The sequence below is a fragment of the Neolamprologus multifasciatus genome, chromosome 3 (genome assembly GCF_963576455.1).
Source record: "Neolamprologus multifasciatus chromosome 3, fNeoMul1.2, whole genome shotgun sequence".
NCBI classification, from domain to species: domain Eukaryota; kingdom Metazoa; phylum Chordata; class Actinopteri; order Cichliformes; family Cichlidae; genus Neolamprologus; species Neolamprologus multifasciatus.
The window spans coordinates 19,513,444-19,533,857 of NC_140441.1; the positions used below are offsets into that span (position 1 = coordinate 19,513,444).

The window sequence follows — 20,414 nt, forward strand, 5'->3', positions numbered from 1 at the left end:
GTAATGAAACATAAATGTCTCTGTGTATTTTTCTAGGTTGCTTCGGATATTGGTGTTTCCCCTGCATGCAGTGTCAGACAGCCAGTAAACATGGATGGTGTTGCGCAATGCCACTCCTGGACTTTTGCTGTGTGGTGTCCTGCTTACTCCGTCAGTCCATCAGAAAGCGCTACAACATTGTTGTAAGTCTGGGTTAGGGATGGAGGGGCGTATGTTAAACAGTGTGTAACAGATTGATGACCCCACTGGGACATCAAGCCTTAGTTTGTGAACCATTTTAAAGTTTTCACTATTGTTTGTTTTGCTTTGTGGATCCAGAAATGCCTGTTTTTGGGGTGGAGAAACGGTTCGATGTTAAAACTTCACATTAGCAAAACTGCATCCCTTAATGCAGCCGTCCCCAACCCTCGGACCACGGACCGGTACCGGTCCATGAGTCGTTTGGTACCGAGCCGCGAGAGAGTTGATGCTCAAGTGTGAAATTTATGGTTTTCATGGTTTTTATCGTTTTTATCGTTAACTCTGTTTCCCTGGGTCTTTTCCCTTGTGTTATAAATAAATGTTCTTTTTTGGTACCGATGCTGGTTTTATTTTGTTGTATTTATCTGTGGCACCTTAAAGGCCGTAAAAATATTGTCGGACATAAACTGGTCCGTTGGTTGGGGACCGCTGCCTTAATTTATAAGGATTTCTGTGGGATTTTATTAGTAAAATGTGCACATTTGTATATTCGAGTTACTGAATCAAGAGACGATGAAGGATGATGAATGTAGGGTAGTTGGTGCTGGTGACAGACCTGTGGAGTTCTGCAGATGTCTGGGAGAGGGGGCAGTGGACTTTTTAACCCGAGTGTGCGACATAATCTCGGAGAGTGAGAGGTTATTAGAGGAGTGGAGAAGAAGTGTGCTGGTACTGATTTCCAATAACAAGGGTGCAGAGCTGTAGTAACTACAGAGGGATACATTTAATCATTTACACCATGGAGCCTTGCTCTCAAAAATTTACACAGATGTAACACTGTCTGTGAAACTGAATTTAAGAAATAAGTGCTTAAAATCAAAGTCTCTTAGAAGCAGCTAACCAACCACATGACATCATGTTCCATACTGACAGAAGATGGCACTGCACATGCTTAAGCACTTATTTCTTAATTCCAGCATCACAGAAGGTTTTACATCTACTTCAGTTTTTGATGGAAGGGCTCACTGATGTATTATACTTTATATTTGTATTGTTTTGTGTCCTCTTTAAGTACTCAACCATCCAAAGCAACAGACACAGGTGAAAACAAGAGTGCAGCCAGGGTGGGGTGGGTGGAGATGAGTGTTGACAGAAGGATTGCTGCAAGAGTGAAAATGAAGATTTACAAGATGATAGTTAGACCTGCTGTGGTGGATGGGTTGGAGACAAAACTACTGACAGAAAAACAGAAGGCCGAGCTGAAGATAAGTTAGGTTAAGTCACCTTATCAGTCAGTGGCATCAGTAAACTGAGTGGGATGACATTTTTTAGGGACTAGCTTGCATCCAAATTAGAAAAAGAGGAAATGGAAAGTTATCCAAATTTGAACTCTCTTATTTATCTGCATACGGAAGAAAACTGCACCTGTGGTTGCTTGTTTTGAAAAACTCTCAGATATTTGGTTATCCAGCTCTGCACAGCATTTTAAAGGGACACAGCTTTATTGTTCAAGTTACTCTCACTGCTGTCATCAGCCTGTTTGCAGCTGTAGCAGCTAAATGTTCCTACCAGCATCAGATGTCTGATTGTGGATACAGTGGAACTTTTAGCAGAGAAAGAGACTGCCGCGTTCGTTTACATCTTATTCTTAATAAAACAGATGTGAATGTTGTGATGTGAAATTTACTTTCAGTAAATCACAGGAAAACCTCATCTGCATGTTTCTCTTTCTAGTCATGTTGGTTTGAGTTCAGAATAATTAACAATCAGTGTGAACAGTCTTAAACCAACATCTTCAGTTTGCTGTCGGTGCTGTTGCTGATACTGTAGTATACCCCACATTTTAAACAGTTACAACCATCACAGTGGGGCCATGCAGAGATGTTTAAAGGGACGGATGCTCAAAATTAAAAGGGGGCGTATAGAACCAGACTGAAGAACAACAGCCCATATTCATTAAGAATCTAATATGGAATTGCATCATGCTATATCACTGTCATCAGGTGGGGACAATGCAAAGCAAACATGGCCTACCTTTTACCTGATGGTGTACACTGTTGCTGTTGAGAGGTGGCTGCTGCTTCTGCTGCTGATAACAAGTGTTATCAGATAAAAATAAAATGCAAAGATTGGTGACAGCAATGGAATCATAAGGCAACAGATGAAAATAAACTAGACTTTGTCTTTGATTCACTCTTTGCCTCTCTCCCTCCTTCCATCTCCTCATCTGAGCTATTGAGCTCCACTCGCTGTCCATCTGAGAACAAGGCACAATTTGCTATTTCTTTAAACTATTATTTAATTATCCAAACTGAAAAACTTTTGCACCTAATCCGTAATAAAGTAATAATAGAACAATGTTATTGAACCAAAACATTGCAACTGTGTTTGTACCAGCAATGCAACAACTGGTTCGTGTGTTATTGTTACCTGTGCTCTTTTTAATCCAGCTGGTGAAGGATCCACTGCCTTTAGCAGCCTCACACAGCTCCTTTTGACACTGTTTTCTCCTCATATACTTACAGGGCATGTCTGGACAATGTTATAACATGAGTAATAATTTTAAAAAATCTATACACATAAAACATGCACACATAGACACACACACATACAGTGACATTTTATACCTTCTCCAGTCCAATATGGCCACAAGTTTTCTTCCAGAATCCTTCTCCTATTATTTATTCCTAGTGCTCTGATATTAAAGTAATAAGAATAAAATAATGAATTTATGATGATTCAGTGATTGTTTAACTGTCCACTCTGTGCAGACAGAAAGCTTATTAAATGTTTAAACTGTAGAGATACAATAATTTTGCTGCTGTAAATTCAGCATTTTGTCATATTTGAAATATAAATCTAATATAATCTGTTTCTTAATGTATTTTTGAAAATACAGTGGGGTTTTTTCATAATATTGTAATTATAATAATCCATAATTATGTGGATATGTATATTAGTAAGTTTTTATTGAAATATAAGCCCTGTAGAAATGCTCATTTGTTTCAATTCGTCAGTTGCCACAGAAGAACAACTGACCACTACATAATAAGCTAATACTGCTGTGTGCTACAGACTATAGTGTGAGCTGTACACCTGGTTTCCTTTGCATCAATCTGCGTCTGCGTCTCCCAATTAGGTTGTGTTTCTCCTACAACTCCACACCGCTCAGGAGGCAAAAACAAGGCACGTTTTCTTTGTGAGTTAATTCCCGGCTCATAACCAGCGCGTTCTACCTTCAAGGGCAATCATTGGTTAAATGGTAGTGATGTGACTGATGCAAGCCAGATCCTTTTATTTAGCAAAATTGTGATTAATAGTTAAATATTATTGTTGAGGGGCCCAGGCAGGACTCCACACCGCACATGCCTGCATGACAGCTTCATTAAATTAAATCACAGTAACTCCTTCTGCTTCATTGCTTCATCCTCTCCCTCACTCTCTTCTTCCTTTTTCTCCATCCTGCAGGGCTCGTTTGTTAATGATGCCAGCAATGTGATTTTCTGTCACCCATGCGCCTGGTGCCAGATGTATCGTGAGCTGAACATCAGGGAAAACCAGCAGCCTGCTAACTCATCAGTGGTCACCACTCAGGTGGTCCATGGCTAAGATACAACCACTTTTGATGTTCAGGACCTGTTGTGGTTTTGGGGTTTGTTTAGTTTTTTGCACGTAAGAAGGGATTAGTTCAGTTTGCCAAAGACAATCAAGTAGCATAGCGTCCTATCCGCTTTCATTTTCAGAGCCCTGCGCAGCTCATTACTACAGTGTAGTCATTAGCTCCGACCATCAAGTGTGGTTCCGTGTTACATGTTAGTTTTCTTTCATACAGTTTTAAACACTTAAGCTTTAAAATTTGATTTTTTTTTTAAAGGTTTCATTGACATATCAGGTGGTGGATGTTATCTCAGGGAAGGTTTTAATCTGACTAATAAAATCTCTGTGCTTAATAAAACTTGATTGCTCTTGTTGTAATTTTTCTTGAGTTTAACCTGTGTTCATATAAAATCTCTTCAATTAAATGAAGGATCGGTTTCTGCTGAAACTTCAGCTTGGACTACATGAAACTGAAAAACTTAAGAATGAATGTGTTAACCAAGGCACGAATACTAAAATGAATAAAATAAACACACTATTAAGTAATTAATTAAATATCAGTTTATTTCATTGAAAACATCTGATACATTATTAATTTATTTAGTTCCTATTTTAATTGATTAATTTGATTGATGTGGTTTATTCATTTTGACACTTGTAGGCCTCCATACTCAGAAAGCTGTTGAGAAATGCTCAACATAAATCTATTAAAAATGAAGAATTGCAGCTGGCTAGTTCTACAAAGCCTTTGATTTGATGGAGAAACACAAATAAAAATTGGTTTAATGAAACAGCTCGTACAAAGATTGTCAGCCTGTTGATATGACTATAAACACTTTAACACATAAAATACTGCAGGAAATATCTATCTATCTATCAGCTCATGGGGAGATCTGATATTAACCATTCATTTTACCCCAAGCTACTGAAGGTTAGAAACAAAATAATGGCGAAAGAAAGAAGGTGAGGCTGTGCTAACATCAACTTTACTGTAGAGGGCACTGTTGGGCTGCCCAAAGAAGGTCTTCAGTCATTTGTTTATCTTTTAATGCCACTAGTATATATGTTTTTATGTTGTTATACTTCTAAATGAAAAGGGTTGAGACAAACATATCTGATGCAGCATATTTAAACAGGCGATCCAGAAACAGATGCTGGATACAAACATCCACACATACGTCAAGAAACTACAGTAACAGCAGACAATATGCTGAACAAGAACACACCAAGAACCATAAGAAAGAGAAGGAAGGCAATACGTGGGTGACTGTAAAATTATTGCAGCCCAGACAGAGTCTGTTTAATTATAAACGGGCTAAACGTTGCTAAGGCGACCATGATCTAAAACTACTGTGTGGTTTTGGCCACAGACAAACAGTTTTGATGCAGGTCATTTTGGCTTTTGTATTTAGGGTTTGAGAAAAGGGTGAAAGGTTTGAAGACGTGTTTTCATACATTTGTATAAAAAGGTGAAAGAATGCATTAGACAGGTGACTATGAATGCTTTATTTTAGCATAGCTTAAACCCAGTTGGGGAACGATTGGAAGAAAGTGATGCTATTATACGCTATGTCATGATATATCCTCAATTTTAATGCACTAACAAAGCATTTATGAAAAGTTCAAACATCTTCGTAATAAAAATGTTCTAAAAGTAAAGCAACTAATGTGGTTGTCACATATCACCTACACCATGCTAGCACTCGCAATGAGCTCTGCAATGCTATGAAAAAGCAGATACAAAGGGGCTACATTTCTTTGCTTTCATTTCAAGCTGTAAAAACAACTAAATGTTTCTTAAATGTTTTTTAATTGCAATATTATGACAAATAAGTTTAATTAAGAAAAAGTGACATGCACTTGACACACGAGGTTGATATTCTATCCATGGATGACCTGCGTGGTGACCACCGTCAAGATGGTAGGTGCCTGCCTGGCCCTGATTTTCAGCTCGCGATGCATCTGGCACCAAGCACACTCGTAACACCAAAATATTTGACAGCAGTCGGCACAGGATGAACCCTGCAAAGGAGAAGAGAGGAAGGAGAGAGGATCAAGCAGCAGGAGTTAATGTAGTCTCTCTGAAGCTGTCGTGGTTGCAACAGTTTAAAATGTTGTTGGATACAACATCAAAAACAGGGGCTGCGATATTATCTCACTTTGGGCTTGTTAAGTTTAACTTTAATTCTTATTTCCAGTAAAAATAGGTTTCACTTTCAATTTTACTGGTCATCCAGCCTTACAGGGATGTTGTAGCGCTCCCTGATGGACTTGCGGAATAAGTAGGACACCACACAGCAACCGTCCAGGAGAGGCAAGGCGCAGCACCATCCATGCCTACTGACTGTCTCACACTGCATGCAGGGGAGACACCAAAGGCCAATGAACATTTTTACATTTATGTTCATTAACATGCACTGTCCTAAATAAATAAAATAAAATAGCAACCTTGAGGGAAGAAAAACTCACAGAGATGTAAGATATGCTTGAGTTTGTAACAGTTTTCATTAACGTCTCCTGTCATGACCTGCATCTTGTGTTTTCAAAATAGCACAGAGTTGATGCAGAAATCACTGCTGTTTGTAAAATTTGCTGGCTTCACTTACAGGTGCGCATATCAGAGTAGCAATTACATAGGTTGGTGCTCCATCCCCCGGAGTTTTTATTAGTGGTGGCGACCGTCACTACCTGGATGGGTTGCTGGTAGACAGCGGCCATGGCTAGAAGATAGAAATGCCAAAGCTAGAATCTGAAAAAGTCAACAGACTGGTGTAAAACATCACTGTCTACAGCGCTGTTTCTGTAACGTGCACAGCACGGTGTTTCCTGGTGCAGGGAACCCTCTACAAGGATCTTTGCACGCTTTAGACGGCCATTGACTATCTAAAGTCTAGAACCTATATCACCAAATACTGTTCAGAGTCCAGACCTCAACATAAGATCTACTATTTTGGAGTAATTTCTCCAACACACCTGTTTCCACTGATTTTCAGTGCAATTCTTGTGTAACTCGACAGACCTCAGCCTTTTCTGTCTGTTTTGTTTCCTTAAGAACAGCTTCTTTCTTAACAGCCTCACTTCCACCATTTGTGATGAGGCTTCAGTGAACCGTAGATGGATCAACTGAAGGGCCAGATGCATCTCTGCATACTTGGGTTTGGATCTGACATGTTTCATTAGGCTGTGTAGACATAACACTGGTTCATCCTTCGGGTTAAGTGTATTTTTTTATGCTTAAGTGATTCATAGGTCAGTGTGAAGTGGCTTACAAACAAAAAGCATTCCTCTGAAAATGGTCAGGTACAAGAGATGGACTAAAGATGAGTGGAAAAGCAGACAAAGAGAACTTCTACTCATATTTCCTCCATAATCAAACATCCTTTGTCTATGTAGTAACTCCAAAACACTATGTGATGCAGAACTTGGCCTTTTTAGTCTTAATGGGCTCACTGTGCCTGCTCAGCTTTCCTCTCAGAGTCCAAAGACACAGATTTGAGGTTCACTGTTGATTTTAAATTGGCGGTATACAGCCAATAGCACACCTGAAGGTGTGCTTGTAAGGCAGACAAAGCTCCGTGAGATTGTGTTTGAAAGGTGAAGGTGGCCTTCGGTCCAGTTCCTTTGTTATACAGCACATTGTTCACAGTTTGAGAGTTTAGCTAACTTTGAGTTAATATTAGCATCGGCCCAAACATCAGCAAGAACAGGAGTAGCTTTGTATTTGTATTGAGCCTTAAATTTGACGTGTTATTATTTTCTGACTTCCTAATTTAAATTACTTAATTAACCACAAGAAAACACAAACTTTCACTAGCTCGTGGAATAACTAAGATGCTGGCATGTAAAGGTAATTTCAGTGTTATTGCTCTTTGGTCTGTTTGAATTTTAAAGCTTTTTTGTGTGTATGTCTTTCATTACATACTTCTTCTTTTAAATATCCTAGTACAAAATTTAGGGATTTGCATAAAATTGACCACATACTAATGCCAAGTCATTAAAATACATTAGTTATATCCTAAATGCTTATAACCTTCCTGTGGTCACAGTAAAGATTGTTTTTTTTTAATGTCTACTTTATTCCTGTTTCGCTGATGGAATAAAATGCTGTTGTTGCACATGTAAGCTCACGGCATCTTTCTGTTTTGAGTTTCATTAACAGAAGTTCTACATGTCACCAGCTGAGAAAAATGACACCAAACAGCATCACAAATTCAGAAAGAATGCTGACTGCTTCAAGATGCTTTTCTTACCTGTTCTCTGGTTCTTTGAGCTTTGACAAAAATCAGAGGAAGTGCTACTTAAAACTAAAACTTGTGAGGGGAGGGGTGTTGTGAGGGAACAAGGCTCTGCACTCTTTCAGTCCTGCAAAGGGTCACACACTTTTTGATTTAACGACAGAGAAGATACAAAGTCACAGAATAAACAAGGAGAAATGTCACGGTTCTGGGTCATTTTGACCCAGCATTTTGAGTTTCTTATGTTTTGGTTTATTTTGAATGATGGATTCTTTTCTGTTTCTCTGGTGCTTTATGGATTATTATGATAAATCTATGTTTCAGTTATTCAGGTATATGTATTATGATCAATGTTCTGGTTGTATTTTGTTATTATTGCAGGTTTAGTTCAGTGTCTAGTCTCTCTCTCCCTTTCTAGTCCGTGTCTTAGTAAAGTGTGTCTTGTTTCCTGTTTTACTTTGAAGGTTCATGTTCATGTGTGATGTCAGCGTGTTCAGTTTTATTTCTCCCCCTGTCTCGTTAGCCCTATTACTTCCAGCTGTGTTCCCCACCTGTTTGTAATCTCCCCGTGTTCTTCTGTGTGTATTTAAGTTGTGTCTTCCTATGTTGTAGTCGCTGGTCTGTCTCTGTATCCACCGTGCTTCAGCCGCGTGTTCTCTCTGCTGTCCACCGTCATCTGCCTCTGCTCACCCGCCCTCATATTCGTGTTCTTGTTCATGTTTAGTTGTTCTCAGTTTAGATTATCATCAGTCCCGTTTGCTGTTTTCTACTTGTATTTTATTTTTACAATAAACCTCCTTCGCACCTCCACGAGTGCCTGCAATTGGATCCTCCTTGATTTTTCTCCACACGGCTCATCCCACTCGCCGTGACAAGACAGAAGTCAACTTCCTGAAGAGCAAGGCTTAAAATGGACCTCATCAAGTTTCATGCACATTATTATTATTATTACATGCACATTATTACATTACTCTTTCTCTTATGAAAATCTGACTGAGCGGTGTACATTCCTGTGAAAACCTAAGTGCACCCTTGCTGCTTCGATAGGAACCATGAGGGTGAGCAGCAGCCAGGTGTTATTAATCAGATGCACTCGATTAACTGACATGTTGAAAAAAGCAAAAGTACAAAAGCAGCTGCAGATTTTAAATCCTGCAGTGTTTGCTGTCTTCATCCTCCCAGAAGTCATCATGAAGCTGCTACGAGTGTAACAAATGAGCGGTCTTCATTTTAGTCTAGACCAGTTTTTTTTATTATGCTTAATTTTGTCAGAGATCACTATCTCACCCAAGACCCACTTAATATTTTTAGCTGCCCACCCAAACACAGCAGGCAACAAGCGAACCTGGCGTATGAGAAAATTGTCAGAGGTGACTGTTGTCCACTCGCCCTCGCTTGCTGTGCACTCTGAACTGGCTTACATCAGTTTCATCAAGTGTGAACAGTTCTGAGTTGTGTTTAGGAAATGGCATCAATTCTTTTTTTAAGGTCAACAAGTACCATGGTTGCTTAGCCAACTTTGGTACGCATTTTCCCCAAGTCTTAGCATGTTTGTTTTCCCCAAGTCTTAGCATGTTTTTGTGAGGACTACCACAAAAAGTTTAATGTTATTAAAATATTTTCTCATACATTTCCGGATAGAAGCAGTGGTGAAAAGTGACTTATTATCGGGGCGACCATGGTTCAGGAGGTTGGGAAGCTTATCTGTAACCGAAAGGTTGCCAGTTTGATCCCTAGCTCTCTCTGTCCTGGTCGTTGTGTCCTTGGGCAAGACACTTTACCCTACTGCCTACTGGTGTTGGCCAGAAGTAGGCGGTAGCGATATTGGCAGCCTCGCTTCTCTCACTCTGCCCCAGGGCAGCTGTGGCTACAACTGTGGTTTGCCTGCACCACTGTGTGAATGTGAGAGTGAATGAATAGGAGAACTGTAAGTAGTATTGTGTAACAGGAAGCTTAGAATATTTCTGAGTACCTTTGCATCACGCTCTAAACTAGAGAATGGTGTTATTCACGCCTTTATTAATTCCCATCTGGATTACTAGATTTATGACTTTCTTTTTTGATTTCCTTAAAACGTCTGTGGGTTGTTCTGATCGACGCTGCAAGACTGCTGACTAATTCTCCTGGGAATTCAACTGTCATTGATCCAGCTGCTACTTGCTCTTCCATCAACTGCATTGTTACTTTAAGACCCTGGTTTTGACCTTTAGACCTCTACCTGGTCAACCATCATTGGTGCCTGATGGCCCCGGGATGAGGGCCTATTGGCTATGCATCACTTAGATGAGTGTGTGTGTGTGTGTGTGTGTGTGTGTGTGTGTGTGTGTGTGTGTGTGTGTGTGTGTGTGTGTGTGTGTGTGTGTGTGTGTGCGTATTTTGTTACATGACAAGTTCAAACCTGGCCTACCTCATGACATTTTTCAGTTCACATCGCACTCACAGATCTGTATGAATCCACACCTTCTTTGGCTTGAAAACCTTTGTGACCCAAAGACAACAGAGAGTTACTATGGAAAAACACTGGAAATGACAAGATGTAAGATGTGTTAGTGAGTTCAATATATTTACATTTAATATGTTTTCATCTGTCACCATCATATATAGAAAAACCACCATCCACCCACCCACCATGACACTGTCACTGTCAGGATTTACTGAAAGGAGACTTTCCACTCGTTGAAACATGCCCACCTCATTTCTCCAGTTCTACAGGAATTACTTTGTAAGCCTCTCATTACCCACACCAGACAGTAAAACTGCACAGTCTCATCAACCACTACACATTTATAACCTTCTGAGATCCAGAAAAAACAAGGCTTTTATGTTTAGATGGGGTTTTTTTTTAGATAATTTAAGGACTGTGGATGAAAGAAACATGTAACATCATTTTGTTAATAGTTATTTATTTTTTGAATTTGGCCAAAATGAAAACTTCAAAAAATACAAACTTCTTATAGATTATGTTTTTGATCGAAAACGAAGGGGAAAGGTCAGAGGAGGACATCCCAGGTTTCGAGAAGCTGTAAGCTGGGATAAAATGACAGGAGGTGAAGTTCATTATAAGTGTTTATGATAAGTGTTGTGTGAGCTACCTGTCTGGTCATCTACGCGGGCCTGGTCTCTGCATGCTGACGCAGCCTTGTTACACTTTTTTTTTAACTCATTGAACTGTCTGTAACTAGGATCTAGTATACGTGGTTGCCTGTTATACTCAAATGTTTGGGCTGCTTTAACAGATTCAACTCAATTCAGTTTTATTTATATAGCGCCAAATCATATCCACAGTTGCCTCGAGACACTTAGCAGGGAGGGAGGATTCAGGGTCACCCGATCCAGCCCTAACTATAAGCTTTATCAAAGGGAAAAGTTTTAAGCCTAATCTTAAAAGTAGAGAGTGTCTGTCTCCTGAATCCAAACTGGGAGCTGGTTCCACAGAAGAGAGACCTGACAGCTGAAAGCTCTAGCTGGTTTAATTGATTGGTTCAGTATCCAGTTAACATCAAATTTAACTGTTAAACTAAAAGGGCTGTGACACTGCTGATCTAGAGGTGTGTTTATGTATGTGTCCCCTCCCCTCCCTTAGTTGGAGTTAAATTCTGGGTTTCAGCCCTTTTTTTCCCCATTTTCTCTTCAAAGCTCAGAGAACCAGAGAAGAGGTAAGAGAAGCTTTTTATACTGATGAGCTAAATACAGCAATCTATGTGAATCGATTTTACTATTTCAGTATAACCTGTAGTAATGAAACAGTTTATGCATGAGAACTAAAGGAAGTGTTAAAGCCTTCCAGACCCACATACACCAAAAAAGACAAAATTAGGAAGAAAAAATATATATGTGTAAATGATGTAATTCATTGCATATTGAACTGTTTTGTACTGCACACAAATTATTTGTACATGTCACTCCAGGTATTTGTAATGATTTGCATGAAACAGAAAACATCTTGTTATACGTGTAATAATGGCCACACTGTAGACAATAATGTTTTAAACCAGTCTGTTGTCTCTATTGTATTCTAGCGCTAGTTTGTAACTGCTATAAAGTTTCACTCTGTGTCACCATTCCTGGCTTGTTTCCTCCAGTTATGGCTGTCCGCCAGCAGCCCACCCAGGGGATGTCATCCCCCCGCTCTGGAGCATGGAGCACCGAGCTCTTCGATTGCACCTCTGATATGAAAACCTGTAAGTCTACCCAGAAAACCAAAGCAAACAATCAGCAGTAATTTCTGAATCTACCATATCCTCAGGCTTTATTTCAGACAAGTCAAGAATGTTGACAAAATATCTAAATTTATCTAAATTATAAAACTGTCCACTTATACATACAGAAGATTAAGTTTCCCTGTTGCTATGGGAATTTAAAAGCATAGGCAGCACAGCTGTGGAATGATTACCAATGTTGTCTTATAGTGAGTAGTTTTTGGCCTCTGATGGCCTCGTTTCGTGACTGCATGGGTTTCTGAAAAGGAGTCTGGCTGCCTGAGGACCATCATAATGCTTTCCAGGCATTGCATTACATTAAATTGGCCTTTTAGAATTGCAACACAGCAGCTACACTGCAGCATTTAGGCCACAAAAACACGACTATCAGAGTGAAATTTGGTAAAGTCTTACTGATGATAAGTTAATCGAGCACATCTGATTAACAACACCTGGCTGCTTCTCACCCTATTGAAGCACCGAGGGCGTACTTAGGTTTTCACAGGAATGTGTACCTCGTCTTGGTACACCACTCTGAGCACCAGTCAGATTTTCATATGAGAGCAAGAAATGTAATAATGTGCATGAAACACTTTGCATTAACACTGCATCAAACTCAACGAGGTCCAAACTACAACTTTTTTATTTTCATTGGTGGCATCAGAAAACTAAAATTCCTGGAAAAACAAAAATAAAGAAGCCAAAGAAAGTTCTAAAACAAATGACCTCACAATCCTTGTTCACGCTGACATTTGATATATAGTGATTATAAACTACAGTAAACACTGATACTCTGATGCTGTATTTCTGCACATTTTCCTCCCTCAAGGTTGCTACGGCCTTTGGTGTTTCCCCTGTATGCAGTGTCAGACAGCCAGTAAGCATGGATGGTGCTGGGCAATGCCACTGCTGGATGTTTGTGGTGTGGTGGCCTGCTTACTCCGACAGTCCATCAGAGAGCGCCACAACATCGAAGTAAGGCTGGGTTTGATATGGAGCGGGACTATGCACTGCATAAAAGAGATGTATTTGGCCACTCTGCATTTTAAAGCTTTTCTTTTGAGCATTATAGCCAGAAATAACCATATTTGAAGGGTGACCGAGAGGGTGGAGTTCAAAATCACATTAGTCAGTTGCATCCACACACACCCCAAAAAATCCCCAAATTTATATTATTTACAACTGAAGACTGCCTTATTCACCTTTTGGTTGTAAAATGTAATTCCCAGCATCATGGAGCTTTTAGCAGAGCTCAAAGAATAAATATCTAGTTCACATTCACAGAGCAGATACTCCAAAATAATTAAAAATCTGTCTGAACAGCCCTCTCTTTTTCCTCTTCTCCATCCTGTAGGGCTCTACCACTAATGATGTCATCAATGTACTTTGCTGTTATTCGTGTGCCTGGTGCCAGATGTATCGTGAGGTGGTGATCAGGGAACGCCAGTAGCCCTCAAACTTGATGCTGATTACGGTGCACGTTACCTGTGGATTAAGCTCATGGTTCAGGGCCCATGTCATGATTTTCAGATAAAACCTACATGTAGTAATGTAGTAATAATAAAAGATATAAGAAAATGTAAGCTCATTTTAAAATAGCATTATAGAGGTTTTAATCTGACAAATAAAATCTTTCTATTTCATGTAACATGATTCCTGTTGTTGTAATCTTTTGAGTTTAAAAATAAAAAGTAAAAAAAAAAACTATTCTTATTCACTCATTAGGATGCATTGTCTTAAATAAATAAGATGTATTCAGAACTGATACAATTTAGTTATTTACTGGCACAAAATAACATCACAACAAATCACCCAGCACCATGGTGTGAAGGGTGGGGTGCCTCAGGGACACGTAGGAGGCACACTGCACATTTCTGTAACTTTTCAAACACACCTACAAATTAAAGTGAAAGGATTGTGTGTGATGGCGTAACCCACAAACATTCAGTGGGGCATGTGAAGAAATACAATACATTTCTACAGAAGTGAGGTTGGCATGCCTCAACAAGTGAGTATCTCACATTTCCTGTAATCCCACGAATACAGAAATCCCTGAGAGTCCAGTGTTCCTTTCATGGAGAATCTTGTGCTTCAATGCTGCAATGAACGTGTCAGCCAGCACTGGACCTGTAACCTACCCGCTGTGTGGACGCGTATAGAGAAGAGAGCGTGTGTGAGAGAGCTTCTCCTTTTCAGATTTCCCCCCTGGACCTCCCAAATTACCCCACTGTATATGTTCTGCACCTGGTGATTGTGCAAATAAAACTCTGTTTTTGGAACTGAATTCTGCTCTGCGCTTGATTCCCCGCCATCGCTTGTGACACATTAAATATTTACAGCTCACGTTTTGATCTTGACATAAATTTGGTGCCACGCTGTATTGCACAAACTTGTTTTGTGGAACTTTGCTCATCTTAAACTTACCATTTCTCTTTGTGAAGCGAACATGATCGTACATGCTTTTATCTTTTCACATTATTGTGAGTTGTTACTGGTCTCCCTCAATTGCTAGCAACTAAAGTAAAAGTACTTGTTATACAGAACCCAATGCATTATGTACTGGATCGTCAATGTGTGCATCACTTCAAATCATTAACTGATTTTAATGATATACTGCTGGGTAGCTTAAACTATAATAAGAAAATATTAGTAACTTTATATTTATAAATAATGAAATCCTAGTAGTGGGAATAATGTGGTTAAAAAACACGTGCCTGTGAGGCAAAACCAATTAATAACGGTGCTGTTATATACTGGCAACAAAATTATAACCTGGAAGCAATAGAATGGCAACCCTAATGGAAATTAGGGTTTAATTAAAATTATCTTAAATGTTTACTGCCAGGTATAATAGAATAAGGGGTTAACAATTAAGTAATAAGTGTCATGTAACTCTGACGTGTTTTAGAGGAAAGGACAAACACACAATTGAAAGGTACAAATGTGTTGTGCATGAAACAAATTCAAACGTGGTGCAGATGTGTTTGAGACTACGGCTGCACAGGTCTGCCACCTTGTGTAGCACGGAGTGGAGGATGTTAATATTCTCTTTTCGGGCCCCGGCTGGTTTGTGACCGAGTCTTGGTTCTCACAGGTCTGCCACCTTGTGTGGCACGGAGTGGAGGACGATAATATTTTCTTTACCGTAGCTGGCTTGTCTGTGTGGTGCTCCATGTATTGCACTGCAGTGGTTTGTATCATATCTATCTAATAGACTCCAATTTGTGCATGTAAATGGAGAGTCCTCTTCACACACTGAGGTTAATTATGGAGTTCCACAGGGTTCGGTGCTAGGACCAATTCTGTTTACATTATACATGCTTCCCCTAGGCAGCATCATTAGAAGACATAGCATACATTTTCACTGCTATGCAGATGACACCCAGCTCTATCTGTCCATGAAGCCAGATAACACACACCAATTAGTTAAACTGCAGGAATGTCTTAAAGACATAAAGACTTGGATGGCCACTAACTTTCTGCTTCTTAACTCAGATAAAACTGAGGTCATTGTACTCGGCGCTGAAAAGCTTAGAAATATGGTATCTAACCAGATTCTTACTCTGGATGGCATTACCTTGGCCTCCAGTAACACTGTGAGGAACCTTGGAGTCATTTTTGACCAGGATATGTCCTTCAACGCACATATTAAACAAATATGTAAGACTGCGTTCTTCCATTTGCGCAACATCTCTAAAATTAGAAATATCCTGTCTCAGAGTGACGCTGAAAAACTAGTTCATGCATTTATTACTTCCAGGCTAGACTACTGCAATTCATTATTATCAGGATGTCCAAAAAACTCACTGAAAAGCCTTCAGTTAATCCAAAATGCTGCAGCAAGAGTACTGACAGGGACTAGAAAGAGAGAGCATATTTCTCCTGTTTTGGCTTCCCTTCATTGGCTTCCTGTTAAATCCAGAATTGAATTCAAAATCCTGCTCCTCACATACAAGGTCTTAAATAATCAGGCCCCATCTTATCTTAATGACCTTGTAGTACCATATCACCCTATTAGAGCACTTCGCTCTCGCTCTGCAGGCCTACTTGTTGTTCCTAGAGTATTTAAAAGTAGAATGGGAGGGAGAGCCTTCAGTTTTCAGGCCCCTCTTCTGTGGAACCAGCTTCCAGTTTGGATTCAGGAGACAGACACTATCTCTACTTTTAAGATTAGGCTTAAAACCTTCCTTTTTGCTAAAGCATATAGTTAGGGCTGGACCAGGTGACCCTGAATCCTCCCTTAGTTATGCTGCAATAGATGTAGGCTGCCGGGGGATTCCCATGATGCATTGAGTTTTTCCTTTCCAGTCACCTTTCTCACTCACTATGTATTAACAGACCTCTCTGTATTGAATCGTATCTGTTATTAATCTCTGTCTCTCTTCCACAGCATGTCTTTATCCTGTCTTCCTTCTCTCACCCCAACCGGTCGCAGCAGATGGCCGCCCCTCCCTGAGCCTGGTTCTGCCGGAGGTTTCTTCCTGTTAAAAGGGAGTTTTTCCTTCCCACTGTCGCCAAAGTGCTTGCTCATAGGGGGTCATATGATTGTTGGGCTTTTCTCTGTATCTATGAAGCGCCTTGAGGCGACATTTGTTGTGATTTGGCGCTATATAAATAAAATTGAATTGAATTGAATTGAATGTAGGTTTTCTATGTAAAGTAAGTTTTATATTGTGTTTATGCCATGTGCAGAATCCACTTTGTGGAATGTCTCGCAGATGTCCACACCTGTATTTGTCCCAAACTTGACATTGTAAGCAGCGACAACGTGCTCCGGCATTTCATTGAAGGGAGCTCCAAGTCAGGCAATCAAAATGGCAAGAAGGCAAATGGAGATTCAAACCATTGACTTTCACAGTCGCCAATCTATGGCATTGAGCTAAACTTCCGCGACTACTTTTGGCAGCGGGGCATGGGCTTAAGACGATTACTCCACAGCCGCTGACTTGGCGTATGAGATTATTCCTCAGTTCTCACGGACACACACACAAACACACACACACATATTTAATACATTATTCCTGAACACATACATTTAAAAACCATTCATATTTCTCTACTGTCTGCTTTTACAATATAGTTTCCACGTGTCTTTTTCCACGTCTGCTTTGAGACTGACCGGACACTGGAAACACTCATATCATCTTTTATCCTCATAAGTTCAACATTTCTGCCAACATTTAAACATTCATACAAAGGATAGCGTTTAGTTTAAGTCTTGTTTGGGAACATGAGTCGATGCCAAGCTTTTGTGTTGCTTCTTCTTCCTCTTCTTCTGTTATTTAACCTGATGATTCCTTTTAGAAATATCTGACTCTGTAGCTGCTGAATATTGTGCTTTGTTGACCGGCTTCCTGATCACATCTGGTCAAAATTAAAATTAAAAAGAAACACAATCAACTACAACGCTTTGTATATCAAACGAAATCTTTATTGGTGCAGTGTCCCTTAGGCAGTCATTGTACTAATGTCCTGGTAAAACCTGAAACACTTTTGCAAATATACCAACTGCATTGAACTGCACTGGGTTTAAAAGGAACGTGACCCCGCCCTGGTCCCCAAAGTCATACCCAGAAGCCAGTTTACAAGTTAAGGTGATTTTATTGCTACCAAACTAAAAGCTTTAACTCCAGGGTGAACAAAGGCCAAAATAACAAAAAACACAAGTTTCTTTCAAAAAGGGAAGTGCTAACTAACCCCTGGGTGAGACAAAAATAAAAAAAAAGACAAGTGCTGCCCCTAACTCCCTAACTGAATAAACAAGAGAAAAAAGTACAGAAAATAATAAGACCATTCACCGCTTCTCCTTCAGTGTCTATTTACTATTGGTAATAACTCTTCTTTTGAACCCAAAACATGAGTGAAAGGATTGTGTGTGATGGCGTAACCCACAAACATTCAGTGGGGCATGTGAAGAAATACAATACATTTCTACAGAAGTGAGGTTGGCATGCCTCAACAAGTGAGTATCTCACATTTCCTGTAATCCCACGAATACAGAAATCCCTGAGAGTCCAGTGTTCCTTTCATGGAGAATCTTGTGCTTCAATGCTGCAATGAACGTGTCAGCCAGCACTGGACCTGTAACCTACCCGCTGTGTGGACGCGTATAGAGAAGGGAGCGTGTGTGAGAGAGCTTCTCCTTTTCAGATTTCCCCCCTGGACCTCCCAAATTACCCCACTGTATATGTTCTGCACCTGGTGATTGTGCAAATAAAACTCTGTTTTTGGAACTGAATTCTGCTCTGCGCTTGATTCCCCGCCATCGCTTGTGACACATTAAATATTTACAGCTCACGTTTTGATCTTGACATGAATTTGGTGCCACGCTGTATTGCACAAACTTGTTTTGTGGAACTTTGCTCATCTTAAACTTACCGTTTCTCTTTGTGAAGCGAACATGATCGTACATGCTTTTATCTTTTCACATTATTGTGAGTTGTTACTGGTCTCCCTCAATTGCTAGCAACTAAAGTAAAAGTACTTGTTATACAGAACCCAATGCATTATGTACTGGATCGTCAATGTGTGCATCACTTCAAATCATTAACTGATTTTAATGATATACTGCTGGGTAGCTTAAACTATAATAAGAAAATATTAGTAACTTTATATTTATAAATAATGAAATCCTAGTAGTGGGAATAATGTGGTTAAAAAACACGTGCCTGTGAGGCAAAACCAATTAATAACGGTGCTGTTATATACTGGCAACAAAATTATAACCTGGAAGCAATAGAATGGTAACCCTAATGGAAATTAGGGTTTAATTAAAATTATCTTAAATGTTTACTGCCAGGTATAATAGAATAAGGGGTTAACAATTAAGTAATAAGTGTCATGTAACTCTGAGGTGTTTTAGAGGAAAGGACAAACACACAATTGAAAGGTACAAATGTGTTGTGCATGAAACAAATTCAAACGTGGTGCAGATGTGTGTCACAAGTTGATCTGGGTGTAGGCCGTGGCACTTGGCCAGAGGTGGCGCTGGTTGACTCGAGTCCATGTTAGTGCACAAAGTAAACTGCAAGCTTTAGTTGTGAAGCGAAAACGCTGAAACCGGAGAAATAAAACGTGCGAGGGGAACGACTAGAGTCTCCCGATCGTTTACTCTTGCTGTCCTGTGAACAACACCGGCGTGGTGTTAACTGTTTGCTTTTTTTTTGTGATCGCGTCGCGCATGACAATATCACCAGGTAAACTCGCGACATTTTAAAATATTTTGTTGTTCAACAGCATCAAGACTGACGGAGTGTGTTTGAGATAACCTCACAAGTGTCACAGATGACATATTTGGCGTTTTTTTTGCTGGTTTGTCGGTAGCAGCTCCTGAAACGCAAGTCTGCCACACATCTGTTCGACCAAATCCAGTTAATCTAAGCGCCAGTCCTCGCAGCGCGGGCTTGCCGCTGCTAAAACGCTGAAAGGCACAGCCAATCATATTGGCCATATTTGTCACATGACGTAGGACTCCAGTAGAGAACGTAATTTAACGCTTTGTGCACCGCTAGGTGAATGAGACGTTGACAGATCGGGTTTTTTTTCTTGCTATGGGTTTTGTTTTTCTTAACTGGAAGAGATTAAATTATTGGTGGGGACAATTCAATAATCGCTGGATATTGGTGGGGACATGTCCTTCCGTCCATGCCAAATACGTCCTTGGATCACGAGGATGACTTTTAGAAAACTCTATAGCACTGCAAATAACTTTTCAAAAACTTTTGTTTGTTAGTTACTTTTTGGCATAATGAGCCTTTTATTTTGGTGCACTTCCTGCTGATTATGGATGTTGTACAGAGATCCAAGTGTTTGTTTGCTAACTGACTTTCTCTTGAAGCAAAGTTACCTACAATTTTACCCTGCAACTTAAAGCTTTGTGTTTTAAAAATCTGAAATGGGAACAAGGTGCTGTGTGTTTTTATTCTATCTGGGGGTATATTATGAAGTAGTTCAAGTAGTTCCAGTACAAATTATTTTTAGTGTGCACTATGGATTTTTGACTGTACTATGATAGTGCATATAGAATATATAATATAAAAACGGTAAAAAGAGGGCAGATTTATCATCCTGTCCATTAAACATAAATTATTGAAGGGCTCCTTTTTTCAGCCTAGCACTGCCCTCTACAGGAAAACCGAAGCTTGTGTCAATTGTGACACAATTTTGCTGTTAACGCTCCAAGGTGATAAACACCACAGAGGCT

General features: G+C 39.8%; 1 long non-coding RNA gene across 1 annotated transcript; it reads left to right on the forward strand.

Annotated features, from left to right (window-relative positions):
• Window positions 1-11,563: 11,563 nt before the first annotated feature.
• On the forward strand, window positions 11,564-13,900 carry LOC146521907 (uncharacterized). The gene is made up of 4 exons (XR_014873077.1): window positions 11,564-11,668; window positions 12,095-12,193; window positions 13,041-13,186; window positions 13,566-13,900. It is a non-coding gene; the product is annotated as an uncharacterized LOC146521907 (long non-coding RNA).
• Window positions 13,901-20,414: the final 6,514 nt, after the last annotated feature.